This window comes from Mugil cephalus, chromosome 1 (assembly GCF_022458985.1).
Source record: "Mugil cephalus isolate CIBA_MC_2020 chromosome 1, CIBA_Mcephalus_1.1, whole genome shotgun sequence".
In the NCBI taxonomy this organism is placed as follows: Eukaryota; Metazoa; Chordata; class Actinopteri; order Mugiliformes; family Mugilidae; genus Mugil; species Mugil cephalus.
Window position 1 is genome coordinate 25959171 of NC_061770.1, and position 11357 is coordinate 25970527.

The following is an 11357-nucleotide window of genomic DNA, read 5'->3' on the forward strand; positions in this document are numbered from 1 at the left end:
ACAAATGCCCACATCACCACAGATGGGACTTACAGTAAGTTATACAGTCAGCAACTAATTTATCAACATGTCTAACGTGTAAAAAATAAAATAAAATTAAAAATAAAATTAAAAAAAATCACACATAAATTCCATTAATATTATAAAAAGACAGGCACGATGACCTATTAACAGACTCACCATATGTAGTTGTCCAAAACACCCACATCACGACCATGTCCGGGTTCCGGTTCCCGCCTGTTGCTCCGGCCGTTGTACCGGGTTAGGTGATGCCGGAGTACCCGCCTCTTTCTCCGGCTGGTGGTGAACCCGGATAACTGTCGGTGAACCATGCTAGCTGTTAGCGGCGCTAGCCTCCCGCTGCAGCCGGTTTTGACCATCAGCATGACCGTAGCTGTAGCTGCTTGTGGAGGCTTTTCCGACTCGTTTTAAAGTGTCATGCAACTCTTCCTTCTTTTTGAAAAAAGAGAAAGTTAATTTAACTGTCTTTTTTGACATGTTTGTGTTGAAACGGTAGCCGTTTTTTTCCTCTTTGCTTGCTCCTCTGATGCAGCGAATTTCAAGTTTTTTTTTTGTTTTTTTTTTTTACCTGTGTGAGGGGGCGTGGCTTGTTGGCCCAGCTGTTCACTACGTCAACACATCTCCGACTCTTTCAAATGACGTTAAAACTTAATAAACAACATGAAATTCTTTGGATTTGTTCTGTAAAGTAATATATGCACATTGTTAGTTTATTTTAAACATTTTATATATGTTTTGTTTGTTTGTTTGTTTATATGAGAGGTACCGGATCTGCCCAAATAAGTACCGGAACACAGAGAGGCCAAAATTAAGAGGTGTCGGATCTTCTTCTCAAATTAACCCCTGACCCATCCTTAAACATTTCATCAGCTAAATGTTTGGTGGAGAACAGGTGGTGGTGTCAGTGGTAAATGAAGGAAATGAACAGGTTTCTGTGCCCAGTCTTTATCTTTCTAAATTCATGTTAACATCCAGGACCAATGCAGAACATGCCTCTTCCAGCTGGTTTTCTAATCTTCTCATCTTTCCTTGTCATTTTCGACATATATGTAGTTGAACCAACGACTCCAATGACGTCAGTGGAGCCACCCTGAGTTTTAACAGTGAAACTTAAACGGAAGGATTTAGGAATCACATTCGCCATCAGTGTTAAAACTTAAATAATCTTTTTTTTAGTATGAGAGGCCTTCTTTAAATTATCAGGACTACGTTTAGTGTTTCGTGTCCTCTTTAAGATGCAAAGCTACTGCGAGAGCTGTGCTCCACGCTTTGGAAACCGCATTATCATTTGTATCACCACCTTAGCGAAAACAAGATTCCATTATATTGCAAGGGCGCTTTGTTTGTTTCATTTTTGTCACACACCACTTGTCCTTGGCTGCGTTAATATAGAGTCTTAGAAAATGGATTTTCTGAACAACTGGTGGAGAAAGTGTAAGAATTCAAGGTAATGTGTTAGAGAGGAGCCGACCTGAGCGGCGTTTAAAAAGGCAGAATAAATGTGATTCTTAACATTTAACTACTGGAAAAACTACGGGCTTTAATAACAACAGTAAGGCTGTGTTAAATTAAAATTTGGATTTTCCGAACCATTCATTCATATAAAGGATTTTTAGATTAAAAAACACCATTTCCTTCTTCCTCTCGCTCTGAGAAGAACATCAGGACCGAGAGGAGCTGGACACATGATTCCTCAAATCTCTGGAACCAATAACAATATTAGTTTTAATATCAAGTAAAATTACAAAACTGATCCTGAATCTAATCGGATTGAGTTCAAATTGAAATGTTCTGGAAAATCAAGCCCTAAAGAATGTGAGATGAGATGATATGAGATTTTGCACAGTCTTGAATATATATTGCATGTGATATTCAGGAAAGTAATAAAAATTATTATTAATAATGACAATACGTAGTAATAATAATTCATAATAATAATAATCTCTATGTGAATATTTGGCCGCTGTGTTCTGCTGCACAGTCTCACATCTGAAAGGAGAATCCACCGAGTGGAGGAAGCACAGAGACCAATTTGCCACTCGACCACACAAACAGAAGCCTCTGGTCCAGGTCTGGTGCAGAGTCTCTCTGGTCCCGACGACGACGACTTGGCTGCAGACAAACGTCATCTTCCTCCACAACGTCTCCGCGGTGGCGTCGCAGCCGCTCAGCCAGCTGGCTCAGACACACCAGCTACTGGGCAACGCACCCGCAAGAACTTTGGATCCAAAACGGCTGTAGCGTAATACTACAAAGACTGCAGCGCGGGCCAATGAGAGACGTTTGCGTCCTGGCATCAAACCCACTGTTTGTAATCACAGAATCGTGAGACTCTGCAGAGCAACAAAACACGAGTTCGCTGCCAGCGCTGCTCCTCACTGAACCGACTCTTTGTCATGTCTGAATGTTTTTACTTGGCAACAAATGAGTTCAAACAATTAAACAAATTTAATTTTTCTGTCCAAACTGCCAAAAAACATAAAGATGCAGATAAACAAAACCGATACTGGAGAAACCATTTTAACAGTCCAATATTTGCCTGTTTGCTCTGTGAGTCACTGAGTGTCAGGAACAAATGAAGTCTTGATGGATTCTGCATGAGCACCGCAGGAAAACAAAAAAACTACCACAGTGACAACGCTCCTCAAGTGTTTGAGGACTTTTCTACGACAGCTGGAAGAGAAACAGATGAACGACTGACCTGTGCAACCTCAAATAACGTCCCCCCCACGTGACCTTTAGGCGCTAAAACCAAATAAAAGAAAGCTGGAGTTCACAGAGATGGAACAAAACACTGCAAATAACAGCAGGTTAAACGAGACGACATAAGAGATGAGATGAGATGAGATGAGATGAGATGAGATGAGATGAGATGAGATGAGATGAGATGAGATGAGATGAGATGAGATGAGATGAGATGAGATGAGATTACATGACATGAAATAAGGTACGATGAGAAAGAATAAGGTGAAATTAGATAGGTTCAGATAAGAGAGGAGATGATATGACATGAGGTAAAATTAGATGAGATAAGACCTGAGACATTGGATAAAGTGAGATGAGACAAAATAAGGTAAAATGAGATAAAATAAGATACGATAAGATGACATGAAATTATATGACATGACATGAGTTGAGATGAGATGAGATGAGATGACATGTTACGAGGTAGAATTCAATGTCATGAGGTAAGATGAGATAAAATAAGATACGATAAGATAAGATGACATGACTTGAGGTAAAATGAGATGAGATTAGATGAAATAAGGTACGATAAGAAAGAATAAGGTGAAATTAGATAGGTTCAAATAAGAGAGGAGATGATATGACACGAGGTAAAATTAGATTAGATGAGACCTGAGACATTGGATAAAGTGAGATGAGACAAAATAAGGTAAAATGAGATAAAATAAGATACGATAAGATGAAATGTCACGATGTGATTAGATGTCATGAGGTAAGATGAGATAAAATAAGATATTTCACGTCCTTAAAGCTACTTTATCCTCCAGGAGTCTCTGCCTTCGTCCTTAGTGAACAGCACCTTTCAGATGATATTAAAGATATTTAATGTGATTAAAGCTTAAACGTTGAGTTTCAAACACAGTGTGGATGAGTGGAAACCTGCTGGGCCCATCACACAGAAACCATCATCAAACCACTTTCTCCTCTGCAGGACTTCAAGCTACTACCTCACTTCATTTCACATCATGTCCTGCTAAATATTCAGCATAGCTGCTCGTAATGAAAAGTCTCACATCTTCTTTATTTTAAATTAATAAGAAAGAAACACAGCGAGACAATCCGCTCCCAGCCTTGTGAGATACGTCCTCCACTCAGCATACATCAACACGAGGACACTTCATGCTTTATTCTAAACTGGTGCTAGCAGGTAGCATCTGTCAGGACGTCTCGCGGTGTCAGCGTCTCCATCTAACACAGATGGGGCTTCGCTCGCCTCCGACTTCAAGTGTCTTGAAAAGCTGAGCTGCCTCTCGAGAGCCTCGCGGATCAGCCTCTGTCGTCTCCCCGTCTCCAGCTCGTCTCGTGAAACAGCTTCTCCACGGCCGGCGTGAATAAATCTGAGAATAAATGTGACTGAGAGCGTTTCATCTCATCGCGTTGGTTTGATTCAGGTCTGTGGTGTTAAGACAGAGGAGCCAGTTAACTGTGTTTCAGAACCACCTCACTGGTTTCTTCTTGGAGTCTAATCGCAGACAGTTTCTCTTCTTCGGTCGCAACCACGCAGAATTGTTTCGCTAAATTAGTTTACGCCCATTTACACGTTTACCAGGAGGCAGCACTCGATGTGGAAACACTTTTCCGGTGGAGTGGTTTCTCCCAGTGGCGCACGACATTTTGTTTGTGCAGCGTGTTGCTGATATTCAGTGGAAGTGAAAACCCAACTGAGCTGTGAAGGTTTTTATTACTCAAGCTTTGCACCCGAAAATGGTGTGTTTATTCTAAAAGACACTGGCCTCTCAAGCCAGAGGTTGTTAGTTTGAGTCCCATCTGGGGGGGGTGTGTGAAACCAGACTGGTGCAGCAGACTCGTGCTGGGCTCATAACCCGGAGGTCAAAGGATCTAACCCATCCTCTGCTAATTGCATTTTCTTGGCAGGTGCTGCTGTTACGTCCATTTCTAGCACCTCTGACCCCAACATCACAGCCAGGGGTTCTAGTTTGAGTCCCATCTGGAGGAACATATGGTTGTGTGTGGATGTTACTGGAGGAAACGTTTTGTTTAATAGATAATCGATGCATCTAGATACAAACAGCTGAACCAGTAGAGAGACACTGAACTTTAAAGCCCAGCAACTATGTTTACGACGCCCCAAAAAAAAACCCCGTCCCTTAAACCTAAAGGGACCGTGTTCTCCATCGATTCTGGAAAAGCAAGAGTGATATGTTTATTCTCAAAACTAATCTTAAATCATTGGGTTTATGGGTTTGATTCCCAGTTGGTCCCAAAGAAAGTATGACTGAGCTTTATTACATCAGCTGAAAATGAAAAGAACTGGAATTTACAACCAAGACTTGTCACCAAGAACTCCTTGTATTTAACCAGTGGTTGGGTTCGAGTCCCGGCTACGTTTAAGTGTCCATCAACCAGAGGTCAGAGACGGCTGAGCTCTAGACTGTCACTACTACGTCACTGCGTTTGTCACCCAACCACGCTCATTAGTAAACACAAAACCGACGCCCCAGTGGCCTAATAGATAAGGCACTGGCCTCCTAAGCCAGGGATTGTGGGTTCAAGTCCCATCTGGGGTGTTTCGTAGCAGAGGGCGCAGCGGAAGCGTGCTGGGCCCATAACCCAGAGGTCGATGGATCGAAACCATCCTCTGCTAACTAAGTTTTATCTCGAAAACCCTTTCTAACCCTCTATCGTTCCTCTGGGTGGTTAATGGAACTGCAGCGACTTTTTGAACCAATCAGAGCTCTGGACATGAGTTGTGTTTGAGTAAATATGACATTGGTCGTTTCATTGATAAAAGTCATTATAGGATTCAAACCCAATGACGTCTTCTCTTTTTTTAACTGTGTGCCAACTTTGATCACTCAAGAACAAAAGTCTTGTCTTTCAAATCAGACCAAGACCATGAATGAGCTCCGAACTGTTCATGAACAGCATTCAATTTACTTTGGATATGTCCTGAATAGCGAGTCCTAAAAATTCTGCAAAAAGTCTGGAATAAGAAGTCGAATCCATCGATGGAGGTGTTGTGTTTCCGTTCCCTCTAGCATCCAAAACTAAAACATTTTTCTCGTGAAGTGGTTTTTCAGGCGTATCGAAATAAAAGTGTATCGCAAAAATGCAATGGAAACACTTTCTTCTCATTTCCCTGGAGCTGATGCAGGAGGTCATGTGACCAGTTCATCTGAAGTCCATCTGCCTCAAAGTGACGAGAGTTTGGGAGAATTGTGGGAAACGGTGAGATGCTGCCAGGCTGTGGTTTCAGAGCTCAGCATGGGAACATGTCAGAGAACGTGTTTCATTGTCCAGTGAAGTGTGAACTGAATTAAACGGTGTAAACATTTTTAAAGGAACCACTTCGTATTGGGTGTGACCGAGCTCCGTCTACCCGCCGTTAATCCGTTTCTATTATTCGATCCGTCTGTCGCTTTCTCAATTTAATTTCTCAGCTTGAATCTCCGCTGTTAACCAGACGAACCGCTGCCAAAATCATTTATGAACATTTCTGCCTCCAGTTTACCACCATCGCCTCCCCCCAGCCGTCCCATCTTGAAGACAGCGTTGCAGCCCCGTGCTCCTAAAGAGCTGAAACTGTCGGCCGGGGGACGCGGTGAAATGGAAAAATTTAATCGCATTAAGAGAAAAACCTTCTCTTTTCATTCGTAAATTCCTGGGACACGCTTTTTTCCCTCCCCCGCCCTCTCCCTTTTTACTTTTACACCTCTTTCTCTCGGCGGGTCTTTACCCCGACACGGCTGCTGAGCTCAGGAAACATCCGCCTCGGCCTCAACACACCAACTCCCGGCTTTGCTCCACGGCCGAGGATTTGTCGAAGCCAGGACCGTGAGGCCTGTTGGACGGCTGCACACATTTACCGAGATCAAAGACCATTTCACTAACTCCTCCTCCTCCTCCTCCTCCTCCTCCTCTGCTCCCTCCCTCCATCTTCCTTCCCCTTCCTCCAAATCAGTTCCTCGACGGGTTTTTCCTTCCATCTTTCCTCTCTCCCTCCTCCTTTTCTTCTCGGTTTCCCTCATAAAGAGCCGTGTTCCGGTTTCCCGTCGCGTCCTCATCCGCCTTCATTGTCGCCTATAGCTCCACGCCGGCCCTGCCTCCGTGACGGGGGGAATCAGAAGCCCGGCTCCAGCGCGAGCCCCAGCATTCCTCCCCGATTATTGACCTCTTTCCCCTGAACACGCTGCTGCTTCCATGGGGACGAGGCTCCTGAAGAGGGCTGAGGATTAACGGACCAGTTCAAACACTGTCAAGAGCTTTTACTCTCCGGGCTCCTCGGGAAGAAACCACCACCACCCTCCACCCTCCACTCTGCACACACACAGAAACTCCACCGCACAATACACAGATTGAATCTCCAAATGAGAAAACGACAAAAGCGAGTTACAGAATTATCTCCAGCACAAAATTAAACTCCTCAGGGATTAAGAGTTTAAAGTATTTGCCTTCAAACTAACACCTTTAAAGCTGCAATCAGGCCTGAAACTGAAAGAAAAGCCCCCTCCAACTTGAATTAATGGAGATTTTATTTGAGAAAGCAGAATAAATTCAGCAAGTGTCTCCGTCTTGCTGGTTTGAGATAACAACGCACACATGCAGCAGGTCCCCTCCTCTGCTTTTTCAATGCTTTTCATTTTTTTTTGTACGTCAGCTCTAAAGTGTGCAGCCCGTGTCCTCGCTGAACTCGACGGTGTCTATTGTGTGTTTAAAAAAAAAAAAAAAAAAAAAAAAAAGACCAGTTAGCTTCACATTCCTGCTGGATACTGTCACACTACAAAAAAACACAATAGAGGCGCTTTCACTGTGCAAATCCTGCAGCTCGGAGCCGCAAACGTCAGCCAAACTGTAAAAAAAAAAAAAAAAAGCTCTCACTGTGTTTAAATGTGTGTCCCTGTTCAACCCACGGCTTCTCTATCTATCTCTGGCCATGAGAGGGAGCTCCCATGCAACTAGATTTATCTCAACATCAACCTGTTGGTGACAGAAATCATCAGTGTGTCACTTCTGCATAATTGATGCTTGTAGCAAAGTCAGATTATTGACGTTGGACAACAGCCAAAATAAACTGAACGCTGTTCATGAACATGTTGGAGCTCATTCATGGTCTCGGTCTCTTTTGAAGGATAAAACTCTGAAGTTTCACAGAATCACAGAAATCAGAATCAGTAAGTGGTTTTGTTCTGGAGGAACCAAAGTTGGCACACTTTAAAAAATAAGAAGTTGTTGGGTTCACATGAAACCTGAAGATGACACATTGCATCATGCAGCATTTACTCAAACACAACTCGTGTACAAAGTTCTGATTGGTTCAAAAAGATGCTGCTGTCTCAAAACATCAGCAGATGTTCAGGAAATTTGCTAAAAAATCATGTGGACATGTCAGAAGACTATTGGGACAATGTTTAGTGGACAGATGAGACCAGAGTAGAATAGTTTGGTTTAAATGTTTGGGCATCGTCATATTTGGAGATGAACCAACACTGCATTCCAGCATCAGAACCTCATCCCTCCATGAAACATGGGGGCGCTAATGTCCTGGTTTGGGCCTGTTCTGCTGCATCTGCTCATCATTGATGGACCAATGAACTGTGAATTCTACCAGTGAACTCTGAAAGAAAATGTCAGGACATGAGTCCATGAGCTGAATGTGAAGAGAAACTGGGTCACGGAGGAAGACGAGGAGCCCAAGAACACCAGTGGTTCTCCAGAAGAACCAGATGAATGTTTAGGAACAAGTCAAAGTCCTGACCTTCATCCAGTAGAAATGTTGTAGCATCAGTTGATGAGAGGAAACCACCAACATCTCAGGATTGAAGTGGTTCTGTTCTGAGGAATGGAAGAAACAGAAGAGACTGGTTTCTTTCTGGACTTGTATACATTTTAAAATGTGCTAACCCTCGAGGCGACACTGTTTATTGCTTTGCTTATCTTATTGCATGTGTTGCATGTTAAGTTGCTGTGTGTTGAGCTCGAAATCAAACAGCATGTTTGTTCTCATCTGAACGATCACTTCAAATGTTTAAAACTACCAGTCGTGCCGCATTTTGCAAACGGTAGCTGCTGAACCAAAATTCAATTACGTCCTGAGCCGAGGTTTGATGTTTAACAGCTGGATTCAAGCGCTTCAATTGCTTCTGACTGCAGCTCACCAGAGTGGAAATCAGCATCTGTTAGAAGTGAAAATTACAACACATTACATGAAGCTCAGCGGCTGCCTTCCCTCAAGAGATCACACCGCTGAGAGCTGGCTGGTGTTTCTCTCTGTACTCTACCATTTCTGCTCTTTCAGACTCTGTAAAACAGTTTGAACATCCACTGAGATTTCACCAGCTCCTTGGACTTTGATAAGAACGAAGAGGATGATCACAAGTATCTTAAGAAGCTCATTAATATAGTTTCATGCATCTGCTTTGGCCTGGTATTAAAATGTGTCTCCATTAATTCGTCCCCAGCCAGAACTGGAGATCTGATCTCAGTCTGCGTAAATAAGCAGCAGCGCCACCATGTGGTCAGTAGAATATTGTAGGCGCTGTTGGCTCTAACAGATCTCTACCTACCACCGGACCAGAACCAGCTGAGGTATTCGATAGCAGAGTGGCGCAGAGGAAGCGTGCTGGGCCCATAACCCAGAGGTCGATGGATCGAAACCATCCTCTGCTAATCTCTTTATGGAGATCTTCCTAGCCTAAAGATCTACTATTAGCTGGATGGCTAGGCTAGGAAGCACTACCATTAGCTCAGTGGTTAGGCAGAGCTAATACTAGGAGGACATGGAGGCTAAGAAGAACAACTATTAGGTTTGGAAGGGAAGAGTGCTGGGCCCATAACCCAGAAGTTTGATGGATTGAAACCATCCTCTGTTAAACTCAGCTGGAAGGCTAGGAAGAAAAGAAGAGATATCATTAGTTAGAAAGCTACAAAAACAGCTAGGAAGAGCTGTTTTCAATCCATCAACCTTCTGGGTTATGGTTCCAGCATACTTCCGAACCTAATAGTTGTTCTTCTTATCTTCCTAGCCTCCCAGCTAATAGTAGCCCTAGCCTCCCAGCTAATAGCAGCCCTAGCTTCCCAGCTAATAGAAGCCCTTCCCAGTCACCAAGCTAATGGTAGTGCTACTATTAGCTAGCACTATTAGCTAGGGTGACTAAGAGAAGCACTACCATTAGCTCAGTAGTACTCGGTTTGGAAATATCCAACAGAGCAACATTAAGGTCAACAATGAAGAAAGTGAAGATTAATTTCTGTCGATGACAAAACAATTTCTGTCCAACGATCTCCAACGACCACATGCCTGAAGCCCCAGTGGCCTAATGGATAAGACACTAAGGATAATAGATGCATCCAGATTCAAACACTGGTGCAGACAATGACACCAAGCGATGTATAGACAGTTAACAGAGTAACTTTAAACACTAGAATCAATACTGAAGACTTTTCATAATAATGTTCTCATATCTAAGCAGTGGTCAGTTCTGAGTGACAACAGACACATGAACCAGACACTGACCTCTGACCATCACTTGACTGATACTAGTACCTTTGTTCTGAACAATAACATCCATGTGGAAAAGTGCCAGAAACCGAAGCCCCAGTGGCCTAATGGATAAGGCACTGGCCTCCTAAGCCAGGGATTGTGGGTTCAAGTCCCATCTGGGGTGCGTGATAGCAGAGTGGCGCAGCGGAAGCGTGCTGGGCCCATAACCCAGAGGTCGATGGATCGAAACCATCCTCTGCTAATCTCTTTATAGAGATTAACAGATTTATAGAATCTCTTTATAGAGATCTTCCTAGACTAAGGGGCTACTATTAGCTAGGAAAAGCTCATACTAGCTTTGGAGGCGTGCTGGGCCCATAACCCAGAGGCAGATGGATCAAAACCATTCTCTGCTAGCTGTATTTTCTTGGCAGCTAACTATATTACAAAAAAAACAACAACAAAAAAAAAACTCATATGTTTTCAAAAAAATGGTAAAACGTTTTGTGTTTGTTGGTTTAAGTCGCCCAGACTGGATGCACATCTCAGCTACATTTAAGTGTCCATAAACCAGAGGTCAGGGACTGCTGAGCTCTAGGATTGTTGCGTCACTTAGTGTGTTTACATGCACAGTTTAATAGAGCTATGCTCAAAATCTGACTTTCTGACGACAGTCCTTGTCCCAGTTTACATGCAACGGAGAAAAACAAATAACTCGCCCGACTAAGGCAATAATTAGTTTTTTTCACTTGCATGTAAACGCACTGCTTTTGTCTCCCACTCAACTGAGCCAAGGATTGTGGGTTCAAGTCCCATCTGAGGTGTTTAATAGCAGAGTGGCGCAGGGGAAGGCTCTGTCTGGCCTTGCCGAGCTAAGCCTCCTCTTAAGATAGGAAGATCTCTATAAAGACATTAGCAGAGAATGGTTACGATCCATCAACCTCTGGGTTATGGCCCAGCACACCTCCAAAGCTAGTGGTAGCTCTTGCTAACCCTTCCAGCTAATAGTGTCTTTTCTTAGCATCCGAGCTAACAGTAGCCCCTTAGGCTAGGAAGATCTCCATAAAGAGATTAGCAGAGGATGGTTTCGATCCATCGACCTCTGGGTTATGGGCCCAGCACGCTTCCGCTGCGCCACTCTGCTATCAAA

General features: G+C 43.4%; 2 non-coding genes across 2 annotated transcripts; both read left to right on the top strand.

Moving 5' to 3' along the window:
* Positions 1–5221: 5221 nt before the first annotated feature.
* Positions 5222–5294, top strand: trnar-ccu. The gene has a single exon. It is a non-coding gene; the product is annotated as a tRNA-Arg (tRNA).
* A 5024-nt stretch (positions 5295–10318) lies between these two features.
* Positions 10319–10391, top strand: trnar-ccu. The gene has a single exon. It is a non-coding gene; the product is annotated as a tRNA-Arg (tRNA).
* The last annotated feature ends 966 nt before the right edge of the window (positions 10392–11357 follow it).